Source organism: Hyla sarda, chromosome 1 (genome assembly GCF_029499605.1).
Source record: "Hyla sarda isolate aHylSar1 chromosome 1, aHylSar1.hap1, whole genome shotgun sequence".
Classification (NCBI taxonomy): Eukaryota; Metazoa; Chordata; class Amphibia; order Anura; family Hylidae; genus Hyla; species Hyla sarda.
The window spans coordinates 499,227,672-499,251,748 of record NC_079189.1 but is presented as its reverse complement, the minus strand read 5'-3'; the positions used below and the strand labels follow the sequence as shown (position 1 = coordinate 499,251,748).

General features: G+C 44.0%; 1 protein-coding gene across 1 annotated transcript in view; it reads left to right on the top strand.

The window, feature by feature from the left end:
• Positions 1 to 24,077, top strand: part of CAMK4 (calcium/calmodulin dependent protein kinase IV) — a 261,206-nt gene that overhangs the window by 188,692 nt on the left and 48,437 nt on the right. The window lies entirely within an intron of this gene.

Here is a 24,077-nt window from a genome sequence, read left to right as displayed (position 1 = left end):
AATTGTATTTAAAGGTGTTCATACACCTGATACTGTTGGTATATGGTATCCTTTTTTCCAGGGAACCAGCTCCTTCTGTAACCTAAAGGAATATAAATTAAACTGCATGAACCAGCCACTCAACTAGTAGTCATGTGACAAGGGCAGTTAGTTGAAAACAAGATGGAGTTGAGATATCGGTGACAAATAAGATTGTATGTGGACAATGGTTATGTGACATAAGCCTCTTTGACTAAATGAGTTTTCAAAGCACACTTAAAAGTAGCAATGATAAAGGAGTAGTGCAGTGAAACATAACTTATCTTCTATCCAAAGGATAGGAGATAAGTTATAGATTGCGGGGGTCCGACTGCTGAGACCCCACATGATCTCCTGAACGGGGCCCTTGCATTCCATATCACATAACCATTTTCCACATACATTCCAACCCCCGCAGGAAGACGTGGCCAACTGCCCCTCCATGTATTTCTATGGGATACATGAAGGGGGCTTGTCAGTTGCCGCTTCATGCGGGGGTCGGCACACCCCCTTCCAGCAGACTGCGGTGGCCCGTTTTGTGGGGGTCCCAGAGGTGGGCCCCCCCCGCGATCTATAACTTATCCCCTATCCTTTGGATAGAGGATAATTTATTGTAACGGCTGGAGTAGTGGATCCGTTGTACCACTGGAAAAGGCTGCATCAGGAAGTGGAGTCTAAGAAGCCGCTGGTTTTCATAAGAGCCCACCGCAAAGCTCTGTCTTGCTGCGGCAGGCGAACTCCCAGGTCGCTACCCCTGGTACAACTAACTCACAGATGTGGCCGAGGTGAGGCGTGGAACAATTTAATAAGAAAATTCAGAGGCAGGGACTGGCAGGAAGGTCAGGGCTGGTGGCAAGGTACGTAGTCAGGAAACACAGAAAAACTGAACTGGTACACGGTATAGACAGGACAGAAAATCTGCATCAATTTACAGTACAATACATATGAATAGGTGCTTTAAAAACTCATATACATTTATTGTGAAAAATCTTTCAAATGATTTCGCCAAACAGTCTGCCCAAATGTAAAGTAAACCTAGTCTAACTTAGATATTTTTGCTAAATAAAAGAGTGACTATAACATCTGTACAATTTTCCTCTATGGTCATATAATACAAATAATCTTTAGTCTGTATAGTTAGTGAAATATTTCCAACTGCATTTTAAAGGACAAAGCATAATGAGACAATGTGAACCAATTTCATACTTACTGACAGTGCCCTAAGGGGATAAAAATGCAGCCTACTATCACATGACTAGTAAACGGTAAGACTGCTTAAGAAAGTATGACTGGCCTCTGTAATCTTTGTATCTGAGGATACAAATAGTCCCTGCACTACAGAATACGCTGATTTTAAAAGATTTCTATTGTAAAGCAAATAAAAGATTTGCCATTAAAAAATAAAGTGTTGCTAAGCACGAATTTTGTTGGCATGCATCGGCTGTAGAACATTTTATGCACAGTTAACAATACAGACTATTCAGTGATTGTCTCATTGATATTCAGGCTTTGTTATCTGTATTGAAATCAAGACTGGTTAGCCAGAAGGAAGAAGAGAAATTACCTTCTATTTGTACATGCCAGCAGGATGAAATACAAATTTGCCCCAAAATACTCTATTCTCTGACTTTTTCGTATAGTCACTGCCTATTAAAGAACCTATACTCAGTATCTGTATTATGTGAACTGCTTTTGTGAGATGCACTTGCTGAGCACTTAGATAGAAGCATCTACTGCAGGGTAAACAACGTGACTCTCCGGCTACTATTTTGTTGTATTGCTATAGGCTGACAAATTAACTGTTCTGAAAGTATAGTCAATCTATGCCAATATCTGGTCATCCAAGGACATAAGCTGGACAACAAAGAAACATAGAACGCGTCGGCAGGTAAGAAACATTTAAACTCATGTTATTAAAAAATAAATAAATAAACATTTGGCCCATCTGGTCTGCCCAATATTCTGAATACTATGAATAGTCTCTGGCCCTATCTTATATGAAGCATAGCCTTTTGCCTATCCCATGCATGTTTAAACTCCTTCAATGTATTTGCAGTGACCACTTCTGCAGGAAGGCTATTCCATGCATCCACTACTCTCTCAGTAAAGTAATACTTCCTGATATTACTGCATAAGCCTTTGCCCCTCTAATATACACCCTGTGCCAAATTATTATTCAAATGATATTTATCTCATTTACCTAAATAATTTATGTAAATAACAGTCAGCATAATTCTCATGTTATCAACTATTAAGAGTACAATTCAAATTTTATTGAACAAACCTCCTAATGATAACAGTATTTTTTTTTAAACATAAAAAACTTGCAATGCACTGTTCCAAATTATTACACACAGTAAGTTTCAAAACACTTATAGGTTGTGAAGAACTGAAAATTGTCATTTGTTGTGTTTGCAGCATATTTGCTGAAACCAAAAGCTATTTCAATCAAACTTTTAACAAAATTGTAACTTTTTATACATTTTAACAGGTCACGTTACATTTTAACAAAGGGCCCCTTATTTGATAGCAGCTTCACAAGTCTTGCATCCATTGAACTTGTGAGTTTTTGGACAGTTTCTGCTTGAATTTGTTTGCAAGATGTCAGAATAGCCTCCCAGAGCTGCTGTTTGGATGTAAACTGCCTCTCACCCTCATAGATCTTTTGCTTGAGGATGCTCCAAAGGTTCTCAATAGGATTGAGGTGAGGGGAGGATGGAGGCCACACCATGACTTTCTCTCCTTTTAACCCCATAGCAGACGTTGATTCAGAGGTATTCTTTGCAGCATGAGATGGTGCATTGTAATGCATTAAGATGATTTTATTACAGAAAGCATAGTTCTTCCTTCTGTACCATGGAAGAAAGCATTCAGTCAGAAACTCCACATACTTTGCAGAGGTCATCTTTACACCTTCGGGGACCCTAAAGGGGCCGACTAGATCTCTTCCCATGATTCCGGCCCAAAACATGACTCCACCACCGTTTTGCTGAGGTTGCAGCCTTGTTGAAACAGGGTGGCCATCCACTACTCCATCCATCTGGACCATGCAGGATTGCACGGCACTCATCAGTGAACAGGGCTGTTTGAAAATTAGTCTTCATGTATTTTTCTGCCCAATGCAGCCATTTCTGCTTGTGAGCATTGGTTAGTGGTGGCCGAATAGAAGGTTTATGCACAGTTGCAAGACTCTGGAGGATGCTACACCTTGATGTCCATGGGACTTCAGAGGCACCAGCAGCTTCAAATATCTGTTTGCTGCTATGTAATGGTATTTTAGCAGCTTCTCTCTTGATTCGATGCATGGATCTGGCAGAAATTCTCCTCCATGTGCCTTTATCTGCTCAAACCCGTCTGTGCTCTTAATCAGCCACAAATCTCCTAATAGTGCAATGATCACACTTAAGTGTTCATGAAATATCTGATGTTTTCATACCTCGTCCAAGGCATTGAACTATTTCACTTTTTGCGGCAGCAGAGAGATCCTTTTTCTTCCCCATATTGCTTGAAAATGGTGCTCTGCTTAACCCGTTAAGGACCAGGCCATTTTACACCTTAGGACCAGAGCGTTTTTTGCACATCTGACCACCGTCACTTTAAGCATTAATAACTCTAAGATGCTTTTACCGAATATTCTGATTCTGAGATAGTTTTTTCGTGACATATTCTACTTTATTTTGGTGGTAAATTTTCGGCGTTACTTGCATCCTTTTTTGTGAAAAATTCCAAAATTTCATGAAAATTTGGAAAATTTAGCATTTTTCTAACTTTGAAGCTCTCTGCTTGTAAGGAAAATGGATATTCCAAATAAATTTAATTTTTATTCACAAATACAATATGTCCACTTTATGTTGGCATCATAAAATGGACATATTTTTACTTTTTGAAAAAATTAGAGGGCTTCAAAGTAGAGCAGCAATTTTCAAAAATTTCATGAAAATTGCAAAATCTGAAGGGACAGATGTTACAGAACTACAACTCCCAGCATGCCTGGGCAGTCGGGGCATGCTGAGAGTTGTAGTTTGGCAACATCTGGAGGGCCACAGTTTGGGCACCACTGTAACAGTGGTCCCCAAACTGTGACCCTCCAGATGTTGCAAAACTACAACTCCCAGCATGCCCAGACAGCCTTTGGCTGTCTGGGCATGCTGGGAGTTGCAGTTCGGCCTTCCTAGTGGTTGCCACAGTAAAAATCACTTTACTTTCAGTTTCATTTCTCCCCCTCACCGTCAATTCCCTACCTGAGCTGGGATCTCCGGTGAATATCTGCGATGATTGCCGGGCCCCACGAGTCTTCTCCTCCAAGTACCGGCCTCCATGTTCTCCCCCCGTTCTGCATGACATCCAGGGGTGGGCAGAACGGGGGGTTTCCATGGCAACCCACCGTCCTGCTCTGCCATTGGTCAGAATCAGTTCTGACCAATGGCAGGGGATGGGAGGAGATCGCAGCATTGCGACCTCACTCCTACCCTGCAGGATGCTGGGGCCTGTCACTGACAGGTCCGAGCATCCCTATTTTCCGGGTGATCGGGTCACCAGAGACCCGATCAGCCCGGAATAGGAGAAAATCGCATGTCTGAATTGACAGCCGATTTTCTGCGATCGCCGACATGCGGGGGTCCCGGGACCCCCCTAGGCATTTGCACGGCATGCCTGCTGAACAATTTCAGCAGGCATGCCGTTCCGATCTCTGCCCGGCGCGCGGCAGGGACCGGAAAACGCCATGACTTCCTGGGACGTCATTGGTCCTTAAGGCCCAGGGTGCCATGACGTCCCAGGACGTCATTGGTCCTTAAGTGGTTAATGTAGAACACCCACCTTTAGTAGTTTTTCCTTAAATTGGGCTCACCTGGCAATCTAATTATCACAGGTGTCCGAGATTGTTTTCAGTGATCAGAAGAGCCACAATGCCATCCATGAGTTAAAGGGTAGCTCCCACCATCCTATTTTTTATTTTTTTTTGCTAGCCCGTTAACCCCCCCCCCCGCTATGGCACTAGCCCGTTCCCTCCTCCCCCCCCCCCCCGCCCCGCATACCCCGTTCCCTCATTACACTTGCAGTTACTGCAGAGTCCGGCAGCGGGCGTGCAGGGACAGCGGCGGCAACAAGGCGGCGGCGATGTGCGGGAGGAGTGGCCTCCCAGCCAGTGGCCGGGGAGCCAATGCGCTCGCTCCCGCCTGTCTGATTGACAGGCAGGGAGCGAGTGCAGCCTAACCGAAAAAGGACTGATTGCCACTCCAAAATCAGTCCTTTTTCAATGGCCGTTTTTTTACCTTTTTAATGAAAAAAAAAATAATAAAAGTATATTAGAGATATGTTGTAGTACATAAGTACTACAACATATCAAAAAATAAAGTTGGTGACAGTGCTCATTTAAACTGAAAAACAAAATATGTAATCTTTGTGACACTTAAATAGAATTTGCATAATAATTTGAAACACGGTATAAAACTATATCCTGTTGTGGTAGTTTCTCTTCTTTTAAATATACACTTTACTGTGTAGACATAAGAGCTCTATATTAACAAACAGGTTTCTCAAAGAATTCCCCATTCTTGGAAGAACTTGAAGTTCATAGTTTTCTAATTGTAAAAATTTGTGATGTCGCTGCCATGCCCCTCGTGACGCCCCCTCCCATAGACTTGCATTGAGGGAGCGTGGCGTAACGAGGGCCACGACCCCTGCTGCTGCACCCAGCGCTCTAAACGAACACCAGGTGCCGCACAGAGATCACTGGGGGGTGGGGGACTGGGGAGGAGAATCCCTTTAACCCCTCAACAACCATGGACGTGTATACACGTCCAGGTGGGATGCACGTTCCTGCACCTGGACGAGTATACACGTCCATAGTTCTCGTGGGTACTGCCCAGTGTACCCACGAGATCACAGCAGGGACTCGGCTGTATCACACAAGTAAACTTCGGTCCCAGCAGTTTTAACTTAGTGACCGCAGGCTGTGTTTTGACAGAGGGAAGGAGCTCCCTCTGTCTTCCCTGCAGCACCTTGCAGTGCGATCGTGGAGTACTGCATGTGATCTCCGCACTGCCAGGACTGAAGTAAACTTCGTTCCCGGCAGTTTAAGCCTTACAGCCGCAGTACTAAGTATTCCAAAGCATTTAAAAAAGTGTAAAAAGAGAATAAGAAATAAATAAAAGTGTAAAAAAAGTGTGAAAAACAAAAAGAAGTGTAAAAAAGTGTAAAAAAAAGATTTAAAAAATAAAAAGTGTTAGAAGTGTAAAAAATACATTACATTTGTTACATAAATAAAAATACTAAAAAATAAAATACACAATGTGTAAGGTCACACGGAGCGCGTCTGTAGCGCATTACATGTTGCGGATGCCCTGCTAGCAATCACAATAGTGAGCTCCCAGCCGTGGCTGGGTAGCTCTCTGTGTCCACTCATCGCGGTGGATTTCCCGCCTGCAGTCACGAGCGAACACACTGAGCTACCCATCTGCAACAGTGAGCTCACTCATTTGACTGCCAGCTGAACATCCGCAGTGTAAAATATGCTGCTGATGTGCTCCATTTGACTGCATCCTTTACCCTATCCTTTACAAAGTACCGACATCAAGAAAGTGATGCCAACGTATACTGTAACAACCCCATTCATTTCCGAATGAGACTGCTACAGTATATGGTGGCATCCCTTTTTTGACATGACAACGGACACCTCTAACATACCGCAGAAATGCAGTATGAATGGGGACTACAACGTCCAGTGATGGATATATTCGTCATGAGCAGGTGCTTATTCCCACAACATGATGGCTATGTCCATCAGGAACTGCAGATGTTTGCTGACAGCTTCACGTCACTGCTAGCTGACCAACGAGCGATCAGAGTGGTCCCTGGTCCAGCTAATACATATTTCTTTCTGAGACATAAATCTTGCACTTTCGTTCTGTCAGCTCCAATCCTTTGCAGGCATGGGGAGGGGTCTATTATTCATATAATGATGTCCTGAAAGCTAAAGGGGGCTCCTCTTCTTCTGAGTCCTACCAGGCGGTCAGACAACCAGATATGGCCCAAATTGAGGTACTGCCCAGCCCAGGATGAACAGCGTAATAAAATATGGGGTGCATTTCCTCCATTTCAGAAGCCACTTACCAAAATGATGTCCCACAAATAAAGCATTTGTGAAAAAAAAGCAGATTTCAAATTTTTTCCCACTGATTTTGAAATAATTCCAGCCACACAATAAAGTCTCAACGTACTCACTTTTGCCCTAGGTGAATACTTCAGGGAGTGTAGTTTTGAAAAATGGGGTCACTTCTGGGGGTGCAATATTGTTCTGACAGCTAGAATGCTTTGCAAGATGAAGTGCGGCCTATAATTTGTATAATGATATCCTGAAAGCCAAATGGCGCTCCTCTCCTATTGTGTCCCACTATGTGGCCATGCAACCAATTATGGCCTAAGAGGGGGTACTCTCTAACATGGGATAAGCATCATAATAGGATTTAGGGTGCATTTAATTAGTTTCAGAAGCTATTATTTTTTTTTATTTTTTTTTTAAGTATCCTACAAATATTTTACACTGACCTATGCTAATACCATCACACAAAAAGGCCTAAAAGAACGCACTACTAACTCAAGTTAATACTTTAGGGGGTAAAGTTTTTAAAATGGGGTCACTTGTAGGGGTGCAGTATGGTTTGCCAGGTTCAAACCTTTCCAGGCATGGAGTTTGGGCTATAATTTTTTTAATTGATGTCCTGAAATCCAAATGGTGCTCCTCTCCTTTTACATCCCACCATGTAGCAAAGCAACCAAATATGGCTTAAGTATTTATATTTATACCAAATATCGGTGGTATTTCCGAATACGGGACTAGCAGCTCAATAACATATATGGTACATTTCTTTCTTTTCAGATGGAATGAACAAAAAATATGTCTCACAAATTATGCATTTGTGGAAAAAAAAGTGAATTTCATTTTTTTCCACTGATTTTGTAACAATTCCAGCCACACAAAAAGGACTCAAAGTACTCACTTTTGGTCTAGACCAGTGATGGCGAACCTACGGCACGCGTGCCACAGGTGGCACGCCGAGCCCCCTCTGTGGGCACATGGCAATAGTTCGCCATGCATGCCTTTTTATCCACCGGTGTGAGGTGGAAACTTGCGACCCGTGCAGACCTCCTCTCGGCTCTCCGAAGGTTTCCAAAGCTAGAGCTGGATGGAGCGAAGGCAGAGCAGAGAACGCAGGTCTGCAGGGGAGAAAGAAGCCACGCCCTCTCATCTCCCCCTCCCTGAGGACGCAGGTCTGCACGGGAGAAAGAAGCCATGCCCCCTCATCTTTCCCTCCCGGAGGACGCAGGTCTGCACAGGTGAAAGAAGCCACGCCCCCCTCATCTCCTCCTCCCGGAAGACGCAGGTCTGCATGGGAAAAAGAAGGCAGAGCAGGGGAGAGAGGATGTACATGGCTCCTCTTCTCCCCTCCCCCTGCTCTGCCTTCAGAGGGCACAAGTTTCCACAGGGAAAAGAAGGCAGTAGAGCAGGGGAGAGAGGATGTACACAGCTCCTCATCTCCCCTTCTTAATGATTTCTATGTGTAAAGGGGGACATACTGCACAGGCTGGGGATAAGGGGGGGACATCAAAGACTGGGGATGATTTCTATGTGTGAAGGGGGACATACTGCATGGGCTGGGGATAAGGGGGGGGACATCACAGACTGGGGATGATTTCTATGTGTGAAGGGGGACATACTGCATCGGCTGGGGATAAGGGGGGACATCACAGACTGGGGATGATTTTTATGTGTGAAGGGGACATACTGCACAGGCTGGGGATAAGGGGGAGACATCACAGACTGGGGAGGATTTCTATGTGTGAAGGTTGAGATACTGCATGGGCTGGGGATAAGGGGGGGCATCACAGACTGGGGATGATTCCTATGTGTGAAGGGGGACATACTGCATGGGCAGAAATCATCCCCAATCTGTGATGTCCCCCCCCTTATCCCCAGCCCGTGCAGTATGTCCCCCTTCACACATAGAAGTCATCCCCAGTCTGTGATGTCCCCCACCCTTATCCCCATCCCGTGCAGTATGTCCCCTTCACACATAGAAGTTATTGGACAGGGGAGATGAGGAGCCATGTACATCCTCTTTCCCCTGCTCTTCTGGCTTCTTTTCCCCGTGAAAACCTGCGTTCTCCGAAGGCAGAACAGGGGGAGGGGAGATAAGAAGCCGTGTACGTCCTCTCTCCCTTGCTCTGCCTTCTTTCTCCCATGCAGACCAGCGTCCTCCGGGAGGGGGAGATGAGGGGGACGTGGCTTCTTTCTCCCGTGCACACCTATGTCCTCTGCTTTGCCTACACTAAATCCCAGCTCTAGCTTCGGAAACCTTCAGAGAGCTGAGGGGAGGAGCGGTCGCAAGTCTGCATGGGTTGAAAGTTTCCACCTCACACTGGCGCCGGACTTCCGCTATGCTACTCTTAAGACTGGAGGAGGAATCGGCAAAGATCCCTCCTCCTGCGAGCAGGCTGTGTGGAGCGTCACTGCGCCACACAGCATATTCTGCTTTCTACCGGAAAGGCAGGAGGAAGGATCTGAAAAGATCTGTCCTCCTGTGAGCAGGCTGTGATGAGCATCGCTGCGCCACACAGCATTCTGCGCAGAAGAAACCATACTTACCACTGGACCACCAGGGCTTACTGTGTAATCCTCCCTCCTTCTCCAAAGGTAAGAAGAAGAGAGGGGGGGGGGGGGGGGATAACTGTTAAAAATAAATAAATGAGCATTTTTAAATGTATTAAAAATAAATAATCTGCAGCACCCCTAACCGCCTCCCCACACACAGCACCCCTACCACCACACACACAGCACCTACCCCACACAGCACCCCATCCCCCACACACCACACAGCACCTAACCCACACAGCACCCCATCCCCCACACACCCACATAAACACAGCAGACCCCCACACAGCACCCATTGCACCCCCCCACACACAGCACCCCTCAAACACACACGCACCCCACAGACAAACACAAAGCACCCCTCAAACACACACACACATCACCCCCACACACAGCACCCCTCAAACACACAGCGCCTCACACACACATAGCACCCCTCAAACACACACACACAGCACCCCCACACACAGCACCTTTAGACACACAGCACCCTTCAGACACACACAGCACACCTCAAACACAGCACCTCACACACACACAGCACCCCTCAAACACACACAACTAAAGATGTTAATTAGTTAAAACAAAATATGTTAATTAGTTGTGGCAGCTGTAGGAGTTGTTTTTTTCTAAACTTAAATACATTGAGGGTTCTAGTTTTTAAAATGGGGTCATTTGGGCGGGTGGACCTATGTTCTACCACCTTTAAGTGTCTGCAAACCTTGCATAGCTCATAAAAAAGTGTACTTTTTAAATTTCCTAAATTTCAAGTAAAATTGTCAGGCTTCTAATTAATTTAAAATGTTAATTTAAAAAATATATTTGTTTTCAAAATAAAGTAGACATCTGAAAGTATACATTTCATAAACTATTTGCTCAGTAAGCATAAATATATGCAACCTATTAGGCTAAGTCTCCACTTGTTTTTTTTTCTGGCAGTTTTTGGATATCTGCCACTGCAGTTTTTGAGTGTTTTTTATTTTTATTTTTTTGAAATTTCTGGATTTTTTGCATTGTAAAAAAAACTGCTAATGATATCAGCTTACTTTTACTATGTACATGAAGTACAACTTGTGACAAAAAAACAATGTCAGAGTTATCGTGATTGGCAAATTGTTACCTCTAATAAAGTCAGACATCCCCGTTTTGGAAAAACAGGCTTGGTCTTTAACCCCTGAAGGACCAAGTGTTTTTCCACTTTAGTTTTTTTCTCCTTACCTTTTAAAAATCATAACCTTTTCAATTTTGCACCTAAAAATCCATATGATGGCTTTTTTTTTTTTGCGCCACCAATTCAACTTTGTAATGACATCATTCATTTTACCCAAAAATCTACGGCGAAATGGGGAAAAAAATAATTGTGCGGCCAAATTGAAGAAAAAACACATATTTTCCTATCATAAGTGTAATATATACGCACTCTGTGTTTTTAAGTTTTTAACTGTTAAACTCATAGCGGCCAGTTATTGTTAAAGGCCAGAAATCTCTACACACCTGCTTTTAACGCTTAATTCAGTTGTAACCATGCTGGGGCGTATTTTTCTATCATAACTGTAATATATACACACTTAGTGCTTTTAAGTCTTTTCCTGTTAAATTCATAGGGGCCAGTTATTGAAAAAGGCCAGAAATCTTTACACACCTGCTTTTAACACCTAATTCAGAAGTAACCATACTAGGGCGTATTTTCCTATCATAAGTGTAATATATACGCACTCAGCGCTTTTACATGTTTTCCTGTTAAAGGGGTTATCCAGGAAAAAACTTTTTTTTATATATCATAGTTACATAGTTACATAGTTAGTACGGTCGAAAAAAGACATATGTCCATCAAGTTCAACCAGGGAATTAAGGGGTAGGGGTGTGGCGCAATATTGGGGAAGGGATGGGATTTTATATTTCTTCATAAGCATTAATGTTATTTTGTTCCATGAATGTATCTAATCCTGTTTTAAAGCTTTTAATTGTTCCTGCTGTGACCAGTTCCTGAGGTAGACCGTTCCATAAATTCACAGTCCTCACGGTAAAGAAGGCGTGTCGCCCCTTGAGACTAAACTTTTTCTTCTCCAGGCGGAGGGAGTGCCCCCTCGTCCTTTGGGGGGGTTTAACCTGGAACAGTTTTTCTCCATATTTTTTGTATGGGCCATTAATATACTTATATACGTTTATCATATCCCCCCTTAAACGTCTCTTCTCAAGACTAAACAATTTTAACTCCTTTAATCGCTCCTCATAGCTAAGATGTTCCATGCCCCATATTAGTTTAGTTGCGCGTCTCTGCACCCTTTCCAGCTCCACAGTGTCCCTTTTATGGACAGGTGCCCAAAACTGAACAGCATATTCCAGGTGAGGCCGTACCAATACTTTATAAAGGGGGAGTATTATGTCCCTGTCCCTTGAGTCCATGCCTCTTTTGATACATGACAATATCCTGCCGGCTTTGGAAGCAGCAGCCTGACATTGCATGCTATTCTGTAGTCTGTGATCTACAAGTACACCCAGATCCTTCTCTACCAGTGACTCTGCCAGTTTAATCCCCCCTAAGACATACGATGCATGCAGGTTATTAGTACCCAGATGCATAACTTTACATTTATCCACATTGAACCTCATTTGCCAAGTGGATGCCCAGACACTTAGTCTATCCAAGTCATCTTGTAACTTATGCACATCCTCTATAGACTGTACCGTGCTACAAAGCTTGGTGTCATCTGCAAAGATAGAAACAGAGCTGTTAATACCATCCTGTATATCATTGATAAATAAATTAAACAACAGCGGGCTCAGTACTGAACCTTGGGGTACACCACTAATAACCGGGGACCAATCAGAGTACGAATCATTGACCACCACTCTCTGGGTACGATCCATGAGCCAGTGTTCAATCCAGTTACAAACTAAAATTTCCAAACCCAAAGACCTTAACTTACCTGTCAGACGTCTATGAGGGACAGTATCAAACGCTTTAGCAAAATCCAGAAACACTATATCCACAGCCATTCCTCTGTCAAGGCTTCTACTCACCTCTTCATAAAAGCAAATTAGATTGGTTTGACAACTTCTATCCTTAGTAAACCCATGCTGGCTATCACTTATAATACAATTATCCCCTATGTATTCCTGTATGTAATCACTTATAAGTCCTTCAAACAATTTACCCACAATGCACGTTAAACTTACCGGTCTATAGTTTCCTGGGGAAGACCTAGAGCCCTTTTTGAAGATTGGCACCACATTCGCCTTGCGCCAGTCCCTTGGCACAATACCAGACACCAGATAATCTCTAAATATCATGTACAGGGGTACAGATAATACTGAACTTACCTCTCTAAGAACTCTTGGGTGTAGTCCATCCGGCCCTGGGGATTTGCTTACATTTATATTACTTAACTTACCTTGTACCATCTCTACATTAAGCCAGTTCAGTACATTACATGATGTGTTACCAGCACTGACCTGGCCAATGTCAGCTCCTTTTTCCATAGTGTATACAGAACTAAAGAACCCATTCAGTAGCTCCGCTTTCTCTTGATCGCCTGTGACAACCACCCCATTATCATTATTAAGGGGTCCTACATGCTCTGTCCTTGGTTTTTTTGCATTTATATATCTAAAAAAAATATTTAGGATTAGTTTTGCTTTCTTTGGCCACCTGTCTCTCGTTTAGAATTTTTGCTGTTTTTATTACATTTTTACAGATTTTATTAAGCTCTTTGTACTGTTTAAATGTTATCGCTGACCCATCAGATTTGTATTTTTTGAAGGCTATTTTTTTGTTGTGTATTGCTCTTTTAACATCATTTGTCAGCCATGTAGGATTTAGTTTTAATCATTTATATCAACTGGCTCCAGAAAGTTAAACAGATTTGTAAATTACTTCTATTAAAAAAATATTAATCCTTTCAGTACTTATGAGCTTCTGAAGTTAAGGTTGTTCTTTTCTGTCTAAGTGCTATCTGATGACACCTGTCTCGGGAACCGCCCAGTTTAGAAGAGGTTTGCTATGGGGATTTGCTTCTAAACTGGGCGGTTCCCGAGACACATGTCATCAGAGAGCACTTAGACAGAAAAGAACAACCTTAACTTCAGAAGCTCATAACTACTGAAAGGATTAAGCCAGTTGATATATATATAAAAAAAAGTTTTTTTCCTGGATAACCCCTTTAAACTCATATGGGCCAGATATTGTTAAAGGCCAGAAATCTCTACACACCTGCTTTTAACGCCTAACCATACTAGGGTGTATTTTCCTATCATAAGTGTAATATATACGCACTCAGCTGTTGTACGTTTTTTCTTGTTAAACTCATAGAGGTCAGTTACTGTTAAAGGCCAGAAATACCCACACACTTGCTTTTAACGCTCAATTCAGGTGTAGCCATACTGGGGTGTCTTTTCCTATAATAAATGTAATATATACGCACTCAGCTTTTGTACGTTTTTTTCCTGTTAAACTCATAGGGGCCCGTTATTGTGAAAGGCCAGAAATTCTTACACACCTGCTTTTAATGCCTAATTCAGGTGTAACCATACTGGGGCGTATATTCCTATAATAAGTATAATATATACGCACTCAGCTGTTGTACAAGTATGTCAGGCAGAGAAGTGCCAGGACGTGCACTGATGAGTGGCAGAGGCCTAAATTCATCAGGCGCAGGCAGAGGTCGCAGCAGATTAGGGGTGCATGCCAGCAGGAGTCTCAGCAAGAGGTCTGAGCTCCCGTATCAGCTAGCGGTCGTGTCTCGGCCAGCAACCCATCTGCCATCATTGATTGGTTAACTCGGCCATCCTCTACATCTCAAGTCACTTCTGACACCCCCAGTCAACAGTCGGTGGGTTCCTCAGACTCAACCCTCAGTTGGCATGGCACGGGAGAAGTCCCTGTTTTCCAACTGCCTCTGTTCTATGTTGTTCCCTCCTCCAGAGAAGTAGTGTATGCGCTGGGCTCAGCTCCACTATTCAACGAGGACGATCAACTAGAGGACAGTCAGCAGCTAATGCCCAGCCAAGAATTGTAGGAGACATCCACTGCTTCCTACGCTAGGCGGGCAAGTAGTGTAGAGGAGTGGTGTGGGAGGTGGTGTTGCAAGCATTCAGGCTACTGAAACAGACACTGTTGAGGATATCAGTGATGTGCAGACACAACTCAATGAAAAATTGCACTTGGAAGCCGGGTGCAGAAGGGGCTTCATCATAATCAGGAGAAGAGGGCGGCAGGTTGCCTATGAGGCAGCAGCTGAGCCTGCAAGGTGGTAGCATGGTTGGGAGCCAGCATGGTGGCAGCAGTGGGAAGTCTGGAGCCAAACGTGCCCGGGGTAGACCACCTGCTTCGCGGCATCCTACCTGCCCGGGAGATGGTGGAGCAGGGGCTCCTGGAGTCGGCAGCAGTAGCAGTCAGTCAGTGCGGACTTTTGGGGGGGAAATCAGCTACTCGGCGTTGTGGCAGTTTTTTTTATCAAGCATACGGAGGATGTTAACATGGCCACATCCAAGATGTGTTCGCAGAAGGTAAAGCATGGTCAGGGTCCTAATGTTGGCACCACACCCCTCTGTCAACATATGCAGCATCACCGTAAAGTGGTGGCTCCGATGCAGTGGTTCAGCCTGCTGCAGCAACCGCTGCCTCGCCCAGTGGTACACCGCTCCCTGTTTCAGCCAGCCAAGGCACCACCACCTCAACCAAAGAGAGCTGTGTGTCATTCCCATCCTCTTTTGGTCTAGATGCTCCTGCTCCTACTAGTTCTCGTAAGTCATTCTGGCAGCAATCCATCACAGAAGCGATGTCCAAAAGACAGCAGTATGCGCCCACCCATCCAATGGCACAGAAGCTGAAGGTGCTCCTGTCCAAGTTGCTGGGGCTGCAGTCCCTCCCTTTTCAAGTGGTAGACTTTGCACCTTTCAAAGAACTGATGGCTTGTGCTGAGCCGAGGTGGAGAGTCCCAAGCCGTCATTTCTTTTAAAAGCAGTACCAGCCCTATATATACATGTAGAACAGAAGGTGGGCCAGTCCTTGAGCTTGCCGGTTTGTACCAAAGTGCACGGCAGCGCCGACATGTGGAGCTTTAACTACGGTCAGGGACAATACATGCCCTTTACGGAATGTGGTTCCTGCACAGCCACACCAGCAACTTGGCCAGGTCACGCCGCTTCCGCCTCCACGCACTCACGCCGTTGGATCTTGCAACAATGTATGACTCTGCCTCCTCATCCTCCACCATGTTGTCAGCCTCCACTGCACGGACCATGTCCCTCCAGCATACCATGTGTTCAGGGTACGGTGGCGTCACGCTGTTCTTCACGTGGTTTGCCTTGGTGAATGGAGTCACACGGGATTAACTGCAGAAAGTGATTCATCAAGAAATCGAATCATGGCCTTCTCCGCAACAACTGGAAATGGGAACCATGGTTACAAACAACAGGAAGAACATCTTGTCTGCGCTGCTTCAAAGAAGGCTTAGCCATGCACCCTGCATGGCACACGTGTTCAAACTGGTTGTCAAGTGTCTCCTTAAAGGACAAGTCTCACAGTAAAAAATTGTTCAGCTTTTAGTGCAGAAGGTAAAGTTATATAGGTTTGTAAATCACTTCCATTACCAATGCTGCTTAGAAACAAGCTTTTTCTGCATTCTTCTGTCTGACAGGAAATTCAGCTGTTCCAGGTTTTCATGACTTTCGACCCCCTATTCATGCTGTTATCAGCAGCATCCAGGGGCCATGACGTGACAATTACCCAGAAAACCCCTGTGCTGCAGAGAGCTCCCTGTGCTCGGCATTAGCCCCTCCCATCTGATGAATATTCACACTGTCCTCCCTCTGTTCTGCAGTGATTGGCTGAGCAGCACTGCCTATATGCCGGCTGATTCAGATCATAGCAGAGTCAGCAAACAGGCTGATTCTCTCCCCTCTCCTTGCTAATGTTTTTACACAGAGAACGGAGGAGAGGGGGGAGGGGAGGGAGCTGCCAGCATAGACCTGTCACACTGAGCACTGGGGAGAGAGGAGTGCAGGGCAGAGAAGGGGGGAGGTGATTGTGCCACTGTAAAGCAGGAGGGGGAGGGAGTGATTTTACAGTGTAAAACTGCAGCTTCAACTCCAGGGTCCCTCTCTCTGAGCACTGAGATTACATTTTGTTTCCTCGTGGCCACCCTGCTGTATAGGGATATGATTGGAGCTCAGTGTTATGTGTCCACCCTGCTGTATAGGGATATGATTGGAGCTCAGTGTTATGTGGCCACCCTGCTGTATAGGGCTATGATTGGAGCTCGGTGTTATGTGGGAGTGAGCTAGCAGAGCTGTAGGAGTGACTAATATAAGTTAGGGGTGGTAACAAGCTCTCTGCTCAGGCAGCTGAGAGCAGGAAATGTGAGCAGTGCATGCAGGGAAATGTAGTCTTTGAGATCACAGGCATAGCCACCATAACCAGGAAGTAACTGGAATTTATGAGCTGAATAGCCGGTGAATGGGGGGCGGAAAAAAAATCACAAACATGTCAGAGAGGTGGTAGGTGAATATACTATGGAATGGCTAGGTTTTTTTTCTTTGCTGTATGGGATATCTTCTTTAAGTCTTCCACCCAATTACAAGACATCCTAAGTATGGGAAGGAAACTTTGCATGCACTTCAGCCACTCGTACACCGCAAAACACACCCTCCTTGAGCTGCAGCGTCAGAACGGCATCCCCCAACATAGTCTGATATGCGACATTTCACCCCGTTGGAATTCCACCCTCCATATTTTGGACCGACTATACGAACAGAGAAAGGCCATCAACGATTTTTTGATGATCCGTTCAGATAGGGGTACTCCCCTCTTGTCGTGCGGTAATAACTCAATTATGAATTATGATTTATGGTCATAAAAAATATTAATTATGAAAAATAAAAAATTATGAAAATTATTAAAAATTTCAAAATTATGACCTGGTGAATTGTAGACAAAGCTAATCAATACAATTCACATCTGAGTCCGACTATTTCCTCAGATATCAACAAGTTCTTTTTGTGATGGGATGACATTAACGCTTAAGGATGTAATTTTGCAATATACAATAATACACAGGTATTATAAAGTATGCAGATTTATTGGTTATAAGATTATAAACATAAATGAGTAATAAACACAATGATATATGCAAATGAATATCAATTAGATATTAGTAAGCAGTACAAGATTGTTAATTGACTACATATAGTAGAACAATACATGCGAGTAGTAAGTAACTTGTTACAATAAACAAAAGCTACCAGGTTAGAATATTATACAAGAAAAAGGTTACATATCACTCTATTCATGGAACCTCATGATATTAAGGTTGGCAATATATAATCACTAGACATCAATATGGAATGCTAAATTCACTCCGCCCCCTTCTAACCACTACAAATCACATGACTCCAAGAATGGGGAAATCCATCTAAGAATATATACATTCTGGACTATTTTCTATACATATCTTTGGTAAGACATTAAGACAATTAGCAGAGATATATGATCTTGCTCTATATTTTAGGAGGAAGAACTTGAAACAAGTTTCCTGTGTGGGAAATATAGTTATAACACTTAGCTTGGCGAGTAGGAATTCTATCAATATGTCTAAGCAATTATTTAATGCTTTGATAGATTATGAGTCTTGATTCTTCTGCAGATAGAATGAAGTCTCACAATATCCTAAAACTATGATCTCAATATCGAGATAATTAATTATTTTATTTTATTAATTTATTCGCCAATCTAAATGGTATAATTCCATCCACATTATCCCAATTAGTCTTAATTAAATAGAATACCATTTTTGTGTCTCTTACCAAAATTTTGTAAGAACCTTACTTTTGCTCTGAGGAACACTGAACGGTCCATCTCATTGTCAGGGACAGCCATTGGGTCGGTACCGTGTAATCAGTCCGGCATCTGGGATCTCACATGGCTTCCATCTTGTGGATCTCTTTGTCTTTGTGTTCTCAGTACCTTTCAGTTAGAACAGTTCAGACCAGTTCAGCATTCAGTATCAGCTCTCAGAGAGGACTAACATCTGGTTTACCAGACTTTTTAATTAGTTAGACACACCCTCCTAAATTGGAATTCCCCAATGAATGTAGGTTTGGCGTGTACATATGGTAATGACTAGGGATCGACCGATATCGTTTTTTTAGGGCCGATACCGATAATCGGTGGAGGTTAGGGCCGATAGCCGACAACTTATATCGATATTCCGGTATAAGTTATCGGCTATTTATCCCCCCGCGACACCGCTGCAGATCATTGATTTAAAGCGGGCGCTTTAAATCAATGCACTGCAGTGACTTTTGCGGTGCCATAGACCGCCGCCACCCGCTTCTCTCCCCCTACCTGTCAGGGTGGTCCGGGCCATCCATCGTTCCTGTAGTGTCCGGGGGCGTTCCGGGTGAAGGGTGCACCAGTCCGGGCTGTCCTTCTTCTCCGGGGGTCATCTTCTCCACTCCGGGCAGGCTCCGGCCTAGCCCGTGCGGAGCGATGCACCTGACGTCACGGCGTAGCGGCGTCTATGCAGCGTACTAGGCTGGAGCCTGCCCGGAGTGGAGAAGATGACCACCGGAGAAGAAGGACAGCCCGGACCGGTTCACCCTCCACCTGGAACGCCCCCGGACACTACAGGAAGGAAGGATGGATGGCCCGGACCACCCCCATTATGGGTAAGTTTAATTTTGTTTATTGACTCGGAGGGTGGGGGAGGGGCCTGACCGGTATAGCAGTATGGGCAAAAATCCATACCGGTATACCGCCTAGCACTACGGTGGGGGGGTGCGACGCAGTGCGGTGGGTCGGGGGGGCGGTCGCGGTGCGGTGGGTCGGGGCGGTCGCGGTGCGGTGGGGCCGGTGCGGGGGGCGGGGCATTATCGACTTATCGGCAAGGTAATTGCCGATACCGATAATGCCCAAAATCGTGATTATCGGCCGATAATATCGGCCATACCGATAATCGGTCGATCCCTAGTAATGACTATGACATCACTATACTACCCAGAATGCATTGAGCATATCACCCATAATGCCTTTTCTGTGGTATAATGTCACCTACCCATACACTAGGGGTTGCATTTGCATAAGCAATTAGCATAATTACCATTAAGGGTTAACTTGTCAATAATTGGTCTTAACCAACATTCCACACTTTGACGAATGGACCAATAATTAACAAACAGGGATTACTTTTTGACACCTATAAGTAACCAGACCCTGGATTCTCATAGACATCGAGTCTCCAATTAGACATTTGGAATTTATTGAAGAGATAAAGAGTTTGATGTAGGTCTCTTTCACACATGTGTGAATGTTTTAGACAATGTAACCAGACTCCTTATCAGTCTCTTGTCTAAACACTATAAATAAGGTAAGTAGACTAGAAGTATTCTACTCCCAGACTGGCACTGGGAGAGGAAACTCAGAAATTGGCCTACTGATTATATACACAATATGGCCGACATCATGCTCTTATGCTATGAAGCATATTACATAGTGATTCATTTTTGTAAGTGTCCAAAATGCATGACACTATGTAACTTTGATGTCAACCAGTGGCAGCTCGTACGTGACACCTGCCATTTGCTCAGGCCCTTTTAGGAATCCACATTATTAGTCAGTCGCCAGGATTACAGGATGAACAACGTCATTCCACTGCTTAATTTCCTTCAACAGATGGTGGAAACAATGGCTGGTCAGGGCACTGGAGACATGGCGCCTACATCTCATGGCCACATGAGCCCTGTGGGGGCTGAACTAGAAGAGGAGGAGGGGGATAGTGGAGCACAGGCAATGTGTAGCAAATTGGGTGTTTTTTATAGTCATCTGACAAGAGAGGAGGAGCAGGAGCAGCCAGAGGAGCTACAGAGTGATGAGAAAGATGAGACAAAGGACCCAGACACACTGTGGCAGTATGCAGTGGAGATGGAGGCAGGGAGTCCCTCCTAGTCACTTGCACAAATGTCATGATGCTTGCTCACTTGCTTGTGTAGTGACTGCCGAATTGTCAGTCTTGATAATATTGCGCACTGTGGACAAAGGCAAATCTAGATCTCTGGAGATGGACTTGTAACCTTGAGCTTGTTGATATTTTTCCACAATTTTGGTTCTCAAGTCCTCAGACAGTTCTCTTCTCCTCTTCCTGTTGTCCATGCCTAGTGTGGCACACACAGACACACAATGCAAAAACTAAGTGAACTTCTCTCCTTTTTATCTGCTTTCAGGTGTGATTTTTTTATATTGCCCACACCTGTTATTTGCTCCAGGTGAGTTTAAAGGAGCATCACATGCTTGAAACAATCTTAGTTTTCCACAATTTTGAAAGGGTGCCAATAATTTTGTCCAGCCAATTTTTGGAGTTTGGTGTGACATTATGTCCAATTTTCATTTTTTCCTCCTTTTTTGGTTTAGTTCAAATACACACAAAGGGAATGAACATGTGTATAGCAAAACACGTGTTACTGCAATCCTTTTCTGTGAGAAATACTTCATTTTCTTCAGGGGTGCCAACATTTACAGCCATGACTGTATTGCATGTGACAAGTTATTCATGACACCAAGCAGACTATATAATGTAGTATTACAATTAATGTACTGTTTGATCAAATATGTAGTATTCTTGACATAAGATGTAAAAGATTTAGTGGCATGCAAACCTGTGCAGCAAGTACAACGACTGTGGCCACATTTATAAGAACCAGGATTAGGGCTGGTTCACATGACGTTTTCTCCCATACGGGAGCGCATACGGCAGAGGGGAGCTAAAACCTCGCGCTCCTGTATGCTTTTGCATGCGCTCCCGTATGTAATTCATTTCAATGAGCCAGCCGGAGTGAAACATTCGGTCCGGTCGGCTCATTTTTCCGCCGTATGCGCTTTTTCTCCGGACCTAAAACTGTGGTCAACCACGGTTTTAGGTCCGGCTGTAAAAGCGCATACGGTGCAAAAATGAGCCGACCGGACCGAACGTTTCACTCCGGCCGACTCATTGAAATGAATTGCATATGGGAGCGCATACGAAAGCAAACGGGAGCGCGAGGTTTTAGCTCCCCCCTGCCGTATGTGAACGTATGGGAGAAAACGGGATGTGAACCCAGGATAAGATAACCATGTAGAGGACATGTTCGTGAGCTAAAAAATAAACTGGAAGAAACAATTTGCCCAATAGTGGGGCCCTTTTAGCTACACACCTGTATCCTGATTCTATCACATCTAAAATGTGTATCAGACAAGATCATGGGCATATAAGCATGGAAAATTTTACAGATAGATGAAAACTCAGTACTGTACAAAGTGGTAAACACAATGGGGGGTGGGCCAGTATTATAATTAGTAATATTATTTTTCATTTTAGGCTTGCGGGAACTATTAAATAGTTCCATGCGACTTTTATCGAATGCAATGTTTCTGGCCCTATGGTAACCACGGGCTGTCAGGCGGGATTAAATGGCATCTGCTTCCCGTAAAAAATCGGTGTCTGTAGTACAATTACTGCGTGCAGGTTCATGATAACATGAGATTTATTGGATTCAAAAACTTTCCACTCAGGTTCCACTAGGTATGAACAAACGCCAGGATGTTTTACATTATTAAATAATTAGGTCTTTAGTGTTTGTATACACTTTTTGACCCCTCCGTTTGTCTTCACTAAGATCATCCTTTTGCAGCACTAATGTCGGGGCTATTCCCATGTCCGTAATATGCACTATTATGGTGTGGTCAATTTCTACCACACGGACTGTGTTATGCTCAGGACAATATTCCCATGTTTTGCTATTATCCTTCCTCCTTATGCAACCACTCCACTTGTTTACATATATACTTAGGTTTCTTTAAAGGGGTCCTCCGGCGCTAAGACATCTTATCCCCTATCCTTTGGATAGGGGATAAGATGTCTTAGTGCCGGAGAACCCCTTTAATACCCCTTTATTGGTTAATTCCTAATGATGTTCTGTATTGGTATTGTTTTTGTATTTTAAAAACTTTTTTATTCTGATGGTAATTGAGTATTGGTCAGCTTAATTAAGTTAACCTGATTTGTGGGAGGAGTCTGGTCTTTATATACCCTCCTGATCCACACAGGTGCTGTCGGTAGCATGCAAGACGTCATTGCATCGGATGCTGTGGTCTTGGGAGGTTTGATTGCAGAGAGGCATGGTTCGCTAGCCTAACTATGATGCAGGGAGTACGGTAATGTGTCCACGGTACCTTTCATGCTGAAGTCTGTGATTCAGCTACATCTCGCTCCTACAATATGCTGTCTGATCAGTATGGACCCTGGCTCCTACAATATGCTGTCTGATCAATATGGACCCTCGCTCCTACAATATGCTGTCTGATCAATATGGACCCTCGCTCCTACAATATGCTGTCTGATCAATATGGACCCTCGCTCCTACAATATGCTGTCTGGTCAGTATGAACCTTCTTTCAGTAAACACATGTAGCTGTGCAGGCTCCAGCCCTGGCCCGCTGGCCATGAGGTAACTTGCATATTTCAGCCTGAGGTTAACTCTTTCCTGCCTCAATCTCTTAGTCTGCAGAGATCACTCGTAGTAGGTCTCTATAAAGTCAGGAGGTCACAGCTGTGGCTTATACATATATGACTGCAGCAGGAGGATGTGTTTGGGCTGACAGAGCAGCTGCATAATCCCCAGGTTTAACCCTCTCAGCGTTGGGCTCCATATTCCTGATAAGTGTTATGTGTTTTGACTGTGTTCTTACATTTACAAGATTACCTTTTCCTTTATATGTGATCTGGTGTGATCCAGTTTTATGCTCACAACCACTCTCTGTATTGTCCCCTCATCTGTACGCTCTTTCATGCTGCAGCCCAGGACAGAGATCTATCTCAGACAGCATGTCATCCATTATAGGCCATGTATAAGTTGTCATTATACATTGTACTGTGATACAACACCAGTGCATTTATTTACTGTGTTTGTCATCGTTATATGTACACCACATATACATCCCTTAGTATATACCATGTAAGTTGCTGTCAGTATACTGTTATACGTCACCGTGGTTATTTCACTTATCGTAGATACACCATATGTCTCTACTATACTGTTTTATGTTACCATTCATACAACGTGTATAATTATCATTACATACACGTAGTCACATAGGGGTTATGTCACCATAGAATATACTGTGCGCCCACCTGCGACGTCAGTGGATGTTTCATAGCTTTTATTGTCACATTTGTCTTGTTTTTAGCTCTGTCATGTTGGGCTTTCATTAATGTATCCAGATCAGGTATTTCAAGCGGTCACAGCATTCCTCTTATGGTACTGTGGTCGAATATGTTAGGTTGTTATTATGGCATTGCTTTTACATTTGTTCATGTTGGAGGTCAGGTGTGATAGGATGTCATTATAGTCCTTGCTAACGTTGCCACACGGTATT